This window comes from Panthera uncia, assembly GCF_023721935.1.
Source record: "Panthera uncia isolate 11264 chromosome B3 unlocalized genomic scaffold, Puncia_PCG_1.0 HiC_scaffold_1, whole genome shotgun sequence".
NCBI lineage: Eukaryota > Metazoa > Chordata > Mammalia > Carnivora > Felidae > Panthera > Panthera uncia.
In genome coordinates this window covers 123,898,481-123,915,540 of record NW_026057582.1, presented here as the reverse complement: position 1 = coordinate 123,915,540, position 17,060 = coordinate 123,898,481, and the positions used below count along the sequence as shown (strand labels likewise).

At 39.3% G+C, this 17,060-nt stretch overlaps 1 pseudogene; it reads right to left on the bottom strand.

The window, feature by feature from the left end:
- Window positions 1-5,311: 5,311 nt before the first annotated feature.
- Window positions 5,312-6,071, bottom strand: LOC125909040 (DCN1-like protein 1; annotated as a pseudogene).
- Window positions 6,072-17,060: the final 10,989 nt, after the last annotated feature.

Genomic DNA, 17,060 nt, shown 5'->3' with positions numbered 1-17,060 from the left:
AATTAAAGAATTCTTACATAATTTGAATACTACAAGTCCTTTGTCAGATAAGTACTTTCCAAATATTTGCTCCCAGTCTGTGCCTTGTCTTTTCATTTTTTAAACAGTGTTTTTTGAAGAACAAAAGTCTTAAAAAGTTTTATGAAGTCTGATTTATCAATTTTTTTCTTTTGTACTTTATACTTTTTGTGTTGTAGCTAATAAATCTATGTCTGATGCAGATTCACACAGGTATTTTCCTGTTATTCCTTCTCAAGGTTTCATTACACACATGTTAGCTCTTATATTTAGGTCCATGATCCACTTAGAGTGAATTCTAAAATATGGTGTGAGGTGAGGGCTGAGGTTCATTCCAAATGGATATCCAGTTGTTACAACTCCATTTGCCAAAAAGAGCAAAGAGTCCTTTTATTTTAAATGTTTATTTTTTATTTTATTTTGAGAAAGAGAGAGAGAAAGAGAGAGAGAGAGAGAGAGTGAACTCGTGACTGGGGGAGGCACAGAGAGGGAGATAGCATCCCAATCAGGCTCCATGTGGGGCTCAATCCCACAACCCTGGGATCATGACCCGAGCTGAAATCAGGAGTCAGATGTTCAACCCACTGAGCTACCCAGGTATTCCCAAAGAGTCTTTTTCTATTGAAAAATAAAGTACTGGCAGAAGAGCACGTGTATCATAAAGTGTGTAGCTCAATGAATTTTCACAGACTGAACAGATCTATGTTATCACACCCCAGATCAGGAAACAGACCATTTCTAGCTCCCTAGAAACCCTCTTATTCCCTCCAGGCACTACTCACTAGCCTCACCCTACCCTTGATAACCACTACCTTAACTTCAAATAGCTAAGATTAGTTTTGCCTATCTTTAAACTTTGTATAAATGTGATTATATAACATGATTTTTTTTAAATCTGTGTTCTTTAACTCAACATTATATTTGTAAGATTCATGCATGTTGTTGCCTCTTCTTGTAGATCACTGATTCTCACTGTTGCTCTGCATTCCACTGAATGACCATACAGCAATTCATTTATCCATTCTTTCATTAATATTCATGTGTGTAATGTCCATGTGGGGGCTTTTATGATTGTGAACATACACATGTTTTAACTGGGTGTATTTCTGGGAATGGAACTGTGGGTGTGTAGGTTTTGTGTATGTTCCGTTTTAGCAGACATGTCAAACACAGTTCCAAAATACTCATACCACTTTACATGCCCCCCAGCAGTATAGAAGAGTTCTAATTGCTCCACAGCCTCATCGACATTTAGAATTTTCCACCGTTTTCTTTTTAGCCATTTTAGTGAGTATGCAGTGGTATCACATTGCAGTTTTTCATCTGCAATTTCCTAATTGCTAACAAGGTTGAACTCCTTTCCATATATTTATGAAACACATGAAAGAGGATATTTTGTTATGTTCTTTCATAAAGTGTCTATTCAAGTGTTATGTTCATTTTTATGTTAGGTTATGTCTTTTTCTTATTGGCGTGTAGGGGTTAAGTATGTATTCTACATAAAAGCCTTTTGTCATACTTCTATGTTGCCAATAGCTATTTCCAATATCCCATTCTATGTGTTGTTTTTTGAAGAATTTTCCTGAAAGCACAACTTCAGGTGGGATGTTGAGCACCTTGGTCTGGCAACAGCGGGAGCCATTCCTGCTCTAAGGATGAAGGTCAAGGGGATGAAATTGTATTACCTGAGCCAAGCAAGGGCTGGGGCTGGGAAAGTGGGGGAAGCCCAGCTGGAGCTATGGTCATGAGCGCCACACCACTGTCAGGTGCTGCCCTTTAGCAGGGATGGGCAGGAAAGAAAGTTTCCAATCCCCCTCTCCTCCCACCTTCCCTTCTCCTGCTGCGGCCTCCATTGGCTGAAACCAGAAGTTATCAAGGAGCTCTGAAAGGTGCAGTCCCCAGGAGTCAGCCTCTGGGTCACAGAGGAATACAGGGAAGGAGGAGACATGGATCAGGGGAGAGACTGCAGTGGAGATTAACCAGCAAAGAGAAGGATCGAGAGACTGCCCCAAAACCCTATCTCTCAGATTAAGACAGATGCAGTGTGTATGTCCTCAGAGAGCCTCTAAAGCATCCACAAAATATAGTCCTTGAAGGAGCCAGTGTTTGGAGCATTGCTATGTAAGGATTATGACAGCAGAACGAGTTCAGTGAAAAAGAAAAAAGGTTTTTTGCTCCCTCCCTTTAATATTCCACTTTTCCTAAGCCTAGAAGAGCCAGGAGAGAGGGAGAGTAAGGGAGACAGAAAACTAGGAAAAGGACACATAATGCCTCTTGCCACCACTGGCCCCACCACAGATCCAGCCTGCACTGATGCTGGGCCAGGGTAGAGCTTGACTTGGATATGAGATTCAAATTTTGATTGAGACTGGACTGGACTGAATACCTGAAAGTGAGCCATCTTTACAGAAATGAGGCTAGTTCTTACCATTAAAAATGCCTGGAAAGCTGAGATGGGCTGGTTCACTAAGAGGTCATGAAGGGAAGGAAGATGTGAAAGAACTTACCTGGAGGCCGGGGTGGAAAGAAAATCAAGCCATTTCCTGTTCTTCACTGGTTCAGTCTGTTCAACAAAACAGGTTTTTTTGTTGTTGTTCATTTATTGTTGAGAGAGAGAGACAGAGCATGAGCTGGAAAGGGGCAGAGAGAAGGAGACACAGAATCTGAAGCAGGATCCAGGCTCTGAGCCATCAGCACAGAGCCCAACGTGGGGCTCGAACTCATGAACTGCAAGATCATGACCTGAGCCGAAGTGGGACACCCAGCCAACTGAGCCACTCAGGTGCCCCAACAAAACTGTTTAACTCAAATCTGTCTCTCTTTTCCAACAGGCTTGAGGCTACGTACTTTTCATGCATTGTCTTACTAACACAACCACTCCATGGGAAAATATTTGTATAATCTCTGCTTTATAGATGTGGAAATTAAGGCACGGGGAGGTTACAAGGCCATATTAGCCTGGTTTCAAGTCCAGCAAATGTGATTCCAGAATACAAGCCGAACTTTCTTTTTTTAAATATGACTATATTTTTAGGGCAGTTTTAGGTTCACAGAAATTTTGAGAAAAAGGTACAGAGTTGCTGTTTAACCCTTGCCTCACACCTGTACAGCTTTCCCCACTATCACTGTATCACAATGGTACATTTATTGCAATTAATGAACCTAAATTGACACATCATTATCATCCAAAGTCCACAATAGGGTTTACTCTTGGTGTTCCACATTCTATGGGTTTGGACAAATGTATAATATGTATTCACCATTAAAGAATCATACAGAGTTATTTTCACTGCCGTAAATTTCCTTCGTGGTCTGCCTATTCATCCCTCCCACTGCCTTCAACCCCTGGAAACCACTGAACTTTTTAATGTCTCCATAGTTTTGCCTCTTCCAGAATGTCATATAGTTGAAGTCATATAATATGTAGCATTTTCAAATTGGCTTTGTTCACTTAGCAACATGCTTTTAGGTTTCTCCTATGTCTTTTCATGGCTTGATAGCTCTTTCTCTTTTTAGTGCTAAATAACATTTTATTGTCTGGATGAACCACAGTATCTTTATTCATTCACCTCTTGAAGGACATCTTGATTGTTTTCAAGTTTTACCAATTATGAATAATTGTGCATGTGTTTGTATAGACTTATGTTTTCAGTTCACTAGGGTAAATTAATACCAACGAGCACAATTGCTGGATAATGTGGCAAGAATATGTTTACTTTGGTAAGAAACCACCAAACTGCCTTCCAAAGTGGCTGTACCATTTTGCATTCCCACCAGCAACGAATGAGAGTTCTTGTTGCTCCACATCTTCACCAGCATTTGGTGTTGTCAATGTTTTGAATTTTGGCCATCTAGTATGTGTGTAGCAGTATTTCATTGTTGTTTTAATTTGCATTTCCCTGATGATATATGATGTGGAGCACATTTTCATGTGCTTATTTACCATCTGTATATCTTCTTTGGTGAGATGTCTGATAGGGTCTTTGGCCCAGTTTTTAATTGAGTTGTTTGTTTTCTTATTCTTGAGTTTGAAGAGTTCTTTGTATATCATGGATAACAGTCCTTTTTCAGATGGTCTTTGCATATATTTTCTCCCAGTATATGGCTTGTCTTCTCATTCTGTTGACATTATTTTTCACAATACAGATATTTTAATTTTCATTAAGTCCCGCTCATCAATTGTTTCTTTCATGGATTGCATTTTTGCTGTTGTATCTAAAAAGACATCACCATACCCAAGGTCATCTAGATTTTCTCCTAAGCTATATTCTAGAAATTTTATAGTTTTAAATTTTACATTTAGGTCTATGATTCATTTTGAGTTGATTTTTGTGAGGTTATAAAGTATGTGTCTAAATTTATTACTCTGCATGTGGGTGTACAGTTGTTCCAGTGCCATTTGTTGAACAGGCTGTCTTTGCTCCATTGTATTGCTTTTGTTCCTTTGTCAAAGGTAAGTTGACTATAGTTATGTGGGTATATATCTGGGCTCTCTATTCTGTTATTTTGATCTAGTTGTCTGTTATTTTGTTAATACCACACTGTCTTGGTTACTGTAGTTTTATATTAACTTTTAAGTCAGGTAGTGTCAGTCCTTCAACTTTGTTCTTCTCCTTATATATTGTGTTGATTATTCTGGGTCCTTTGTCTCTCCCTATAAACCTTAGAGTCAGTTTGTCAATGTCCACAAAATAACTTTCCAGGATTTTGATTGGAATTTCAGTGAATCTAGAGATGAAGTTGGGAAGAACTAAATCTTGACAATATTGAGTCTTCTTGTCCATGAACATGGAATACTTCTCCATTATTTAGTTGTTATTTAATTTAATTTAATTCATCACAGTGTTTTATTTTTCCTTATATTTTGTACATATTTTGTTAGATTTATACCTGAGTACTTCATTTGGGGGAGTGCTAAGGGATATAAATGGTACTGTGTTTTTAATTTCAAATTCCACTTGTTCATTGCTGGTATATAGGAAAGTGATTGATTTTTATATGTTCTAAGACTTATGGGAGAATAAACTAGTATCATCCACAGACAGAAAATGAAATCTTCAATATTGGAATTATGAATGTTCAAATCAGCCCAGACAAGAATATAAGTCCAAACCACCAATAGACGAATGAAATACCATATGGTCCAAGATATATCCTTAAAGTTTTGACACAACCCTCAGTCTGAATTGTGAGGACTGATCATCAGTTCAGTCCAGCCAGCAGAAATTGACTGTGCAATTTTCTGTTGTATTTATTATACAGACTGTGTATATTCTAGAAGGTTCCTTTAGTGCTACACTATTGTACTTTCTGTCCCAGCAATTAGAGGGCATGCAAATTCCACAAAGTCATCAATAAGAACAGGCCATGCTCTTTCTTTGTGATAATTAGACATGTTATCTGCAATCATTGTACTGAAATCTAAAAGAAGATTCCAAGTATTTTTTGGTATTGATCATTTATTATGTTCCAATAAAAATTTATTCCATAAGTCTAAGAATGTATATCTCCCTTAAACACTAAATTCCAGCAGGCAATTGCCATTTCTAGATCTAATCCTTTTTGTCTTGGATTCTTTGCAAAATTAAAAGTAAGCTTGTAAAACTCCTTAAATCATCCTGGTTCTTTCAATTCTTGTTCCATTTTGGGTATCTGGGCATTTAGTTTTCTATGTCATATCATTCATGAACTCCTGTTTGGAAAACTTGCACTGTGTTGCTGCTCTGAACTTTCACACAATAATCAATGCACTGATGCTGGCTGGATCAAGTACGAGGTCATCACACATGTTCTGTATACCATCTATTCCAGTTTTATATTCATCTTGAGGATCTTTGTATCTATTGTATAGCTGTTCTAGCTTCTTCCTGTCCAGTGATCCTTTTATACTCTCACATATATAAAGTTCAAGATTTTGGATTAAAAAAGTCTGTTGCAATATCTAACCTCCAGTCATTTTGAAACAGACAACTTACTACTGTTTTTTCACTTGAGTGTGTGAAGCTAATAAACTGATGAATTTTATCCTTCTGTGATGATTTCAACTTGCTCATGTTGGTGTCCTCTAGGCCTCTCCCCTCCTCCTTTGGCTCTGCAGTTAATCAGCTCCTGGATTTTTTTGTTGATTCTTTGAGATTTTTGACATAGATGATCATGTCATCTGTGAACAAAGATAGTTTTGTTTCTCCCTTCCCAATTTGTATACCTTTCTTTTCTTGCCTTATTGCATTATTTTAACTTCTAGTACAATGTTGAAAAGGAGTGGTGAGAGGGGATATCCTTGTCTTGTTTCTGATCCTAGTAGGAAACTTTTGAGTTTCTCACAAATATGATATTAGCTATAATGGGTTTTGTAGATATTTTTTTACTAAGTAGAGGAAGTTCCCCTCTATTCCTAGTTTCCTGAGGGTTTTTTTAATGAATGAGTGTCAGATTTTGTCAAATGTTTTCTCTGAACCTATTGTTATAATCATGTGATTTTTTTTTCTTTTTAGTTTGTTGATGTGGTGGATTACATTGATTGATTTTCAAAATTTGAAGTAGCCTTCCAATACTTGGAATAAATCTCACTTGATCATGGTATATAATTTTTAAAATACATTGTTGAATTCAATTTGTGAATATTTTGTTGAGGAGTTTTGCATCTATGTTCATGAGAGATATTCATCTGTAGTATTATTTTCTTGTAATATGTTTGTCTGGTTTTGGTATTAGGGTAAAACCAGACTCTTATAATAAGTTAGGAAGTATTTATTCTGCTTGTATTCTCTGAAAAAGATTGTAGGGAATTGATATCATTTCTTCCTTAAATGTTTGGTAGAATTCACCAGTGAACCTATCTGTTTCCAACAGAACCTATCTGTTATTAATTCCATTTATTTAATAGATAGAGGCCTATTTGGACTACCTATTTCTTCTTGCGTGAGTTTTGGTAAATTGTGTCTTTCAAGGATTGGTCCATTTCATCTAGGTTATCAAATTTGTGAGTATAGAGTGGTTCGTAATTCTTTTATTATTCTTCTAATGTCTATAGGCTCTGCAGTGATGCCCCTTCTTTCATTTCTGGTATTAGTAATTTGTATCTTCTCTTTTAGATAAAAGAGAGTTGGCCTGACTAGAAGCTTACTAATTTTATTAATCTTTTCAAATAACCAGCTTTCGGTTTTGTTGATTTTTTTCTATTGATTTCCTGTTTTCAATTTTGTTGATTTCTGTTCAAATCATTATTATTTCTTTTCTTTTCTTTTCTTTTCTTTTCTTTGATGTTTATTTATTTTTGGGAGACAGATACAGAGCACAAGAGGGGGAAGAGCAGAGAGAGAGGGAGACATAGAATCCAAAGCAGGCTCCAGGCTCTGAGCTGTCAGCACAGAGCCTGATGTGGGACTCAAACCCATGAACTGTGAGATCATGACCTGAGCCCAAGTGGGACGCTTAACCAACTGAGCCACCCAGGCTCCCTACTGTCTTTTCTTATGCCTACTTTGCATTTAATTTGCTCTTCTTTTTCTAGTATCCTAAGATGAAAGCTTAGATTATTGATTTTAGATCTTTCTTCTCTTCCAATATATGCATTCAATGCTATAAATTTCCTGCTAAGCACTGCTTTCACTGCATCCCACAAATTTTTAAAGTTATGTTTTCATTTGCATTTAACTTGAACTATTTAAAATTTCTTTTTCTTTGGCCCATGTGTTATTTTGAAACGTGTTATTTGATCTACATATATTTCAGAATTTTCCAGTTACTTTCTGTTATTGATTTCTAGTTTAATTCCACTGTGGTGTGAGGTCAGATGTTGTGATTTCAGTTCTTTCAAATTTGTTAAGGTGTGTATTATGGCCCAGAATGTGGTTGGTCTTGGTGAATGTTCCATTTGAAGTTGAGAAGAATGTGCATTTCTGTTGTTACATGGAATAGTCTACAGATGTCGATTATATCCAATTGATTATAGGTGTTGTTGGGTTCAGCTGTGTCTTTACTGATTTGCCGTATGATGGATCTGTTCATTTATGAGAGATAAGTATTGCAGTTTCCCACTATGAACATGGATTCAACTATTTCTTGTTGCAATTCTATTAGTTGTTACCTCACATAGTTTGACACTCTGTTGTTAGCTACGTACATGTTAAGGATTACTATGTCTTTTTGGAGACCTGACCCCTTAATTATTATTTATCCCTGATAACTTTCCTCGATTTGAAATCTGCTCTGTCTGAAACTAATGTAAGTACTCCCACTTTCTTTTGATTAGTGTTAGTATAGTATTTTTTTCTCTATCCATTTACTTTTAATATTTATGTGTCTTTAAAGCAGATTTCTTGTAGACAGTCTATTGTTGGATCTTATGTTTTATTTATTTTATTTTATTTTATTTTATTTTATTTTATTTTAATTCCAGTAGAGTTAACATACAGTGTTATATTAGTTTCAGATGTAAAATATAGTGACTTAACAATTCCATACATCACCCAGTGCTCCTCATGACAAGTGCACTCCTTAATTCCCATCACCTATTTAACCCATCTTCCTGCCCACCTCCGCTCTGGTAACCATCAGTTTGTTCTCTGTAGTTAAGAGTATGTTTCTTGGCTCATCCCTCTCTCTCTCTTTTCCCTTTGCTTGTTTGTTTTGTTTCTTAAATTCCACATATGAGTGAAATCACATGGTATTTGTCTCTCTAGTTGGATCTTATGTTTTGATCTACTCTGATAATGTCTTTTAGCTGATGCATTTAGACCATTGACATTCAAAGTGATTATTGATACAGTTGGATTAATATGTACCATATTTATTACTATTTTATTTTTGTTGAGCTTGTTCTTTGCTCCTATTTTTTTCTTCCATTCTTTTTATGCCTTTTATGGTTTTAATGATTATCATGATTCCATTTTTTCTCCTTTCTTAACATACAAGTTATACTACTTTTGTTTAACTTTTTTTAGTGGCTGCCCTAGAATTTGAAATATACACTTACAACTAATTCAAGTTCACTTTCAAATAAAACTACCATTTCATGGGTAGTGTGCATACTTTATAATAACAAAATAATCCTAATCCCTCCCTCCCATACCTTGTATTATTGCTGTTATTCATTTCACTTGTATTTAAGCAGACATATGATATATACACAAGCATACATAAATACATTGCTACTATTATTATATTAAACAAACTTATCTGTTAGTTCAATTAAGAATAAGACAGGGGCACCTGGGTGGCTCAGTCGGTTGAGCTTCCAACTTTGACTCAAGTCATGATCTTGCAGTTTGTGAGTTCCAGCCCTGCATGGAGTTTGCCACTGTTCACCATTAGCACAGAGCCCACTTCAGACCCTCTGCCCCTTTCTTTCTAAAGAACTTCTTTACACACTTTGTTCAAGGCAGATTCACTGCCAAGAAATTCCTTCAATTTTTGTGTTTCAAAATTTTTATTTCTTTTTTCACTTTTGAAAAATAATTTTTCAGGATATGGAAATCTAGGTTGAGAGTCTTTTTCTTTCAACACTTTAAATATTTCACTCCATGTTCTTCTTGCTTAAGTGGTTTCTGAGGAGAAGTCAGATGTAATTCTTTGTTCTTCTATAGGCAAGGTGTTTTTTGTTTTTTCCATCTGGAGGCTTTCATGCAGGCTTTTTTTTTTCTTTATCTTTGATTTTACAAAGTTTAAAAATAATATGCCTAGAAGCAGGTTTTGTTTTTTGTTTTTGTTTGTTTTGTTTTGTTTGCATTTATCCTGCTTGGGGTTCTCTGAGGTTCTTAGATCTGTGATTTGGTACTTGGCATTCATTTAGGGAAATTCTTAGTCATTTTTGTTTCAAATCTTGCTTCTCTCTCTTCTTTCTCATTCTGGTATTACCATATGTTATACCTATTGTATTTGTCCCACAGTCCTTGGATATTCTGTTTTGCCTTTCTCAGTATTAGTTCTCTTTGCTTTTTGTGGATTCTGTTGATATGTGTTCTAGCTCAGACATTCTTCCCTCAACTACGTCTAGTGTACTAACAAGCCCATTAAAGGCATTCTTCATTTCTGTTAGTGTTTTTGACCTCTAGCATTTCTTTTTGATTCCTTCTAATGCCTTCCACTTCTCTGCTTTCAAAGCCCAATTATTCTTGTATGCTGTCTTCTTTATCCATTAGAACTTTTTGCATGTTAATCACAGTTGGTTTAAATTCTTGGTCTGATAATTCTAACATTGCTGCCATATCTCATTCTCAAGCTCGCTCTGTCTCTTCAAATTGTGGGTTTGGGGTGTATGTGTGTGTGTGTGAGTGTGTGTGTGTGTTTGCCTCTTTATATGCCTTGTAGTTTTTTTCTTGATAGCCAGACATGATGTACCAGGTAAAAGGAATGGCCATAAACAGGGCTTTAATAATGTGGTGGTAAGGTGTGGTGGGAGCAGAAGTGTTATATGGTCCTACGATTAGGTCTCAGTCTTTTAGTAAAGCTATGCCTCTGGACTGTGGAGTTCACAAGAGTTTCTCAGTTATGATCTTCCCCCTTATGTAGGATAGGAAAGCTAGAGCTCACTGGAGTTGGATATTTCCCTTACCCCAGCAGGTTAGGCTGTGGTTAACTAGTTTTCCCTGAAGGCAGACTTTGTTAAGGAGAAGAGAGTGCTGTAGCATATATCAAAATGCTTCCTTTCCCCCTCCTCCTGCCAAAAGCGTGGAGAAATTTTTCTTTTCTGATATTTACTGTGAGAACCTGGTTGAGATCCTGGAGCTAAATTTCACAGAATTGCAGAGGACCCTTCCTGACTGGGTCCTCCAGAGTTTAAGTCTCATACTGTCCACACTGAATTGTCCAGCACTCCACCATATAATGTTCAGGTTTTTTCTACCCTGGCACTGGTTCCCTCGGTGGTTTCCAGCTGTGGGTTTGCTCAAGTAAGCTGTGACTCCCTGTATTCACCTGTCTCTCCGCTCATGACAGCAATGGTTTTCCCTGTGTTCTTTCCTAGAGATCTAAGAGGTGTTGTTGATTTTTCAGGCTGTTCAGTTTTGGTTTTTTTTTTTTTTTTTACTTGTGAGGATGGAATGGCAACTTCTAAGCTCCTTATGTCCAGAACTGGAAAAACTCCTGAGTTAAACTTCTAGTGGATCTGCACACTTTGTGCTTCACTTAGTGGAGTGAAAGGGTTAGTGTTGTGAAATATTCTACTGGTTAGAAGATGTGGAGGTCTCCACATCTGGTCTCCAAGGTCCATTCAAGCTGAGTGAGCATCTGAGCAAGCAGGGATGGGCCAATGCATCCAACCAGAGCTGGTGGAAGGGTGGGGGAGGCCCCACATCCCCAGGAAGTTTGGGAGGGAAGACAGAAGGAGGCCTTGTTATGTGACCATCCCTATAGTAGCAAAGCCACTCCTCCAACCAATGTCTCCAGCTCTGGCTTCCAGGTGACATAGAGAACCCCATTTAAACCCTCCCATGGTGCAGGCTGTGCCTGGAGAAGCTGCTTGGCAAACAGGGAATGGGTGCAAAAAGTTCTGGGGCTGCACCACTTAGTGGGGAAGCGGGGGGTGGGAATGGGAGAGCAGAGGGAGGAATCATTGATGATCAGACTGTGGAGGCTCCATAGAAAAGAAACAAGAAGATGAAATCAGAAATGAAGGTGGAAGCCAAAAAGGCAGTCACTAGGTAAGCTGGAGGGGCAAAGGAGCAATGTACATGATATGGGTGATATTAATGGGAGGCAAGAAGCAGAGGAGGTTCATGTTGCCCTCCTGCCCATTACAGGCTAGTATTTATTGCCCTGAATCTGCAAACACAGGTTGGCTTTCACTGTTCCTAGAAGGTGGTAGTCTGATGGTGCAGAGCATTTCCATTGCAGCTGTCCTGGCCCTGGGAGAACTGTCCATTTAACGGCTATATTACCTAAATTACCTCCTTGAGAGTCACATTGCTTCCTCCATTCATGTACATCAGCACTCCGCTAAAAAGGCAATTTTCTTTCACCCACGCTGCCGTTCGCTCAAAGGGCACTCATTTTAGACACGTATCATCCGGTTTTGAACTCAGCCCAGAACCCAGTCCCAACCAACCTTGCTTTCTTATGCAATCAGGCCACCCCTGGGCAGCCTGTCTCCCAGAGCACCTTCACTGAATCTGCCACTGGGCACTGCACACTGGCTCTTCCCAATCTTTGCCCCAGAATGCCCTGGCCCCAGACAACCTCCCACACAGGCCCCTCCAGATGTGAACATGTTTTAGGGTGTGACTGTGCTCCCTGCCGTAAACCTGCCTAGGTATAACATGACCCATTCCTCTGCCCTTGTCACAAAGATGTGACACTTTAAGTAACAGACCATGCTGAAGTAAAAATGCACTATTACAATGATAGGACCGTATGTTCACTAGGGGAGCAGGATCCCCATGCTCTTCCTGTTTTCCATGTGATTATTCATGCTTCTCAGATGTGGCTGGCAATCAAAGGCTAGAGTTTCTGGAGTCCACCTTTCACTCTGTTTTAAGAACTGGGATTACATTTACTCGCTACCAAGCTTTTAGTCCATCTCCTGTTTGGCAGAATTCTCCTCAAGGATCAAGGACAAAGTGTTATTTATCACTTCAAAAAGTTCTCAGAAAAGCAGAGCAAAACCACAATGAAGTACCACTTCATACCCACTAAGATGGCTGTATTTTTTTTTTTTTAAGGAAAATAAGTGTTGGCAAGGTTGTGGAGAAATTGGAACACCTGTGCACTGCTGGAAAGAATGTAAACTGGTGGAGCCATTGTGGAAAACAATCGGGCAGTTCCTCATAAAGTTAAACATAGAGTTACCATGTGACTCAGCAATTCCACTCGTAGGTATAGACCCAAGAGAATTGAAAACAGGTATTCAAAAATGTACATGCACACTCATGTTCATAGCAGCACTATTCATAATAGCCAGAAGCTAGAAATAACACAAATGTCCATCAATGGATGAGTGAATAAGCAAAATGTGGTATGTACATTTGATGGGATATTACTCAGCCGTCAAAAAGGAGGAAGCAGGGGCGCCTGGGTGGCGCAGTCGGTTAAGCGTCCGACTTCAGCCAGGTCACGATCTCACGGTCCGTGAGTTCGAGCCCCGCGTCAGGCTCTGGGCTGATGGCTTGGAGCCTGGAGCCTGTTTCCGATTCTGTGTCTCCCTCTCTCTCTGCCCCTCCCCCGTTCATGCTCTGTCTCTCTCTGTCCCAAAAATAAATTAAAAAAAAAAAAAAAAAAAAAGGAGGAAGCATTGATACATGCTACAGTGTGGATAGACTTCCAAAACATTACGCTGAATGAAAGCATAAGTGAAAGAAGCCAGACTAAAGGTCACATTATGCCCTTCATGGATTGGTTCCACTTATATAAAATGTTCAGAATGAGTAAATCCATAGAGACAAGAAAGCAGGTAATGGTTGCTAGGGGCTAGGAAGATGGGGGAATGGAGAATGGTGAATAATTGTTTGATAGGTATAGGGCTTCTTTTTAGGGTGATGAACATATTTTGAAACTAGATAGAGGTAATGGTTGCATATTATCATAAATGTACTAAATACCACTGAATTGGTCATTTAAAAATGGCTGATTTTGTTATGTGAATTTCAGCTAAATTTTTAAAGTGTCAGGAGTAAGGTTGAGTCTGGAGACCCAAGGTCATCTGGAATCTCCTTCTCCTCTGTTGAGCAACTAACTGGGTGCTCAATCAGATTCACTCATTACTGTTTTCCCAATGAGTCCTTGTTTATCAATCTCAGGATGCCGTGGAGAGGGGTCACTGTATCTCTATTTTAAATTCCATCTCAATTTTAAATTCTATTTTAAAGACCATGGAATTTAAAGCTCATCTTGCAGATAGAGAAGACAGAGAACTGCAGTGACTTGCTCAGGCCACTTGTGAGAGTAACAGTGAGGCTAGTTTTGAGCTTGCCCAGCCCTGCTGACTTGCTATCACCACTATGCTTTGCTCCCAGCAGCTATAATGTGGAAGGACAGAAGGCATACAACAGTCCAAGAAAACCACACTGCTATCCAGCAGGAAGACTGAGCTAAGCACAGCCCACAAGAACAGAGGGGGTAACGCTGCTTTAACAAAATTTCTTGTCTTCTTGATACTGCCCAGTTTGCCCTGAAACTCCCAGCTCACTTCCCCACTCTGCTACCATTCTTTTCTGAAAACTGTCTTCCTTTGCTTGCAAATGAATGGCTGCCTGGAGCACTGTGGCCCTGCTCCTGTCAGGGGTGGGCAGCTGACTCTGGCTCCGACAACTCATCACCTTCTTGAGGAGGTTGGAACTGGGACTTACACCCCCTCTGGGACCTGGACCCTAACATGTAAAATTCCTAAGCTACTGGAGGTTGTGTTACCCCAAGGTAGTAGCCAGAAAAAGAGGCAAAGGAAACACGGAGATAGAATTTTCTCACTTCCCTACAGTGCCCATGCATGACTATGTTCCTGAGGCCCAGCTCCCTCTCCATTGGAATCTGAAGAGTGCCCCAGGTTGCTGCTGGGGCAGGCCATGCACATTAGCACCCTCACAACCCACCCAACTCCTATACAGTAATCTAGAGTATGGAAACTAATGTCCACATCTCCCAGAATCCCTTGCTGTGAAGTTTCTATATGTGACCAAGGCACGTACACCTGCAGAACGCTTGGAAGTTGATAATGAGCACCCCAGAGTGGTGGCCACACTCAGGGGGATCAGACCTTCTACAAGTAAAGTGGACCAGGGGCTCAGCTTTCCTGAGCAGGTGGGGTGGGAAAGTCTATTGCCCAAACCCTAAGAAGTAGCAGGGGCAGAAGTAGCTGTGGGGTTTTCAGAAAACAAGTCCTGTGTTCTAGCTGGGCATCTTTTCTGGCTGTAGTATCTAAGCTTGGGTCCTTGACCTGCCCAGAAATCCTATCCACCACATAATATGCTGTAATAAATTCCTTATTCTTAAACGAACTTGTGGATTCTGTAGTCTGCAGCTTACAAAGAATACATTTATACATCCAACAATCAGAAATACCTCCGGATAGTCTAACTTGGGCATCTGTCACTGGGAAGCAAAATAGTTAATACAATTGCCAAATTAACTATCCAAATTGTCTATTTTTTAAAGCAACTTCGTAAGGGGTTGAAAAAATTATTTTATCCAAATAAATAGATGTTTCCATTTTCAGGTAGCTCGGACAGTACCCTCTAAGTTAAAACATCTGAAATTTCATTTTTATAGAATGGGAAATAAGTGAGCGATACAAGTTAATCCACTTGTGGGGAACACTGACTAGTTGAAATTTTATCAATAAAAGTTTAAAATAAAAAAAGCATTTAAAATAAAAATACTCATTTTTATTGAGTCATTAGCTCTAATGTGCTTGAGTTTTGAGGGCATGAGGCCCAGAGAGTTGCTCAAGAACACACAGAGAGTAACAGGATTAGAACAAGAAGACGTATCTCTTGGCACTGGTCTCGTCTCTCCCCTAAAGCACAATATCACCAGAGGCTAAGATTTCAGAGCTTGTGACTTAGCCAGAAACAACAGAACAAAGAAAAGAGAGCAGAGCCTCATCCCATATTTTTTATTTATGACTGTGCTAGTAGAATTACAAGTCAGAAGAATGGATCTGTGAAAGATGTATTTGGCCGAATCCTTGTTTGTTATACCTTTTCTGAAGGGAGTTATCAATTCATAGGGAGGAGCGTGAGTTCATGCCTATTCTTCCCTTTTCCCGTCGCCAGGCTTGCCCACACTGGATGAGCTGTACCTCGATTTTTCACCCAGCCCTTCACAAAGATTGGACTAATGTGTCTAAAAGTTTCATGAAGTTTCTGCTGAAAGAAATGTTGCTTCTTTCCTAAAGATACTCACTCCAACAGAAGCTCTTTTTTTTCTTTTTAAACAAAGCATGGGAACAGTCTGTAGCAACTATCATAAATAGAGATTTGTCTTGTCAGGGAAAGGTGCTGCTGGAACTGATGGGCAGGCTGAAGTCATGATTGTGGTGTCTCTGAGAAGCCCGCCAGGTGCTTACAAGAACTGAAGTATAAGCGGGGTTAGCAACTGGCCCCAAAGGGTGGCTACTCCTCATACAAATGCTACTGAAAATTCACTCAGAGGAGAGGCAAGAGCCTTCATCAGAGTAGCAGAGAAAGAAAGAAACAATGACTTTGTCATGAGCAAATCACTGAAAAATGAGAAGGGCTGCTTGTTACCTAATGTGTCTTCTGGAGATAGATGGTATTTCATGGAGTCAACCAAACAGGAAATGAATCAGTGTTTGAAATAACAGTAGCTACACAAGATTTTTCTTAATTCTCTCCAGACTTGAAAACAATAACAATGTCAGCATCCAGGAGACATAAGTTCTCTGTCGTGTATTGAGGAATAACACCAAGTTCAACAGCCCTTAAAGGTCTTGGAGTTGGGTGTTTTTGAAGCAGTGGATCTCAAACTTTAAAGGAAACCTTGACCACCTATTTATCTTTGCCAGAAAGACCCAGGGTGGCAGAAACGAAGAGTTCTGCTTTGGATGTCCTTTCTTAAATGAATGGTGGTAGCATTATCTGACCATTTTTTAACTAATGTAGGAATGGGAAGCCATATTGTCTACTTTGACTTCTTCCCCTCAATGGATGGAGGGGCTTTCCCTATAGGACTGGACCCCATCCCCAAACCAGCAGGCTCAACAGGTGATCATGTGTCTAGCCATGGGCAGGAGGGTGGGGCATTGAGGGGAACCTGCAAAGGAAAAAGCCACCATGCAGGCCCACCAGGGTCCTAATGGTCTCTGGCAACAATTAATGCTATTTCTAAGGATATAGTGAACCTGAGGTGCAATCAGGTATAAAAAACATATTATAACAACTGGATTTATTGCCCAAAGAAGAAAAGAATAGAAGGCAGAATGAAAGGGGCAGACACATAGAATTTGAGAAGAGATGAGAAGCATGAGGGATTTGTCATGATGGAAACGTACCTCAAGGTTCCCAAACACTCTCCAGGGAGGCCAGCAGAGAGGGCATGGAACAGAAAGGCTCACAAACCATACCAAGTTTCTCAAATCACACTTGTATGAG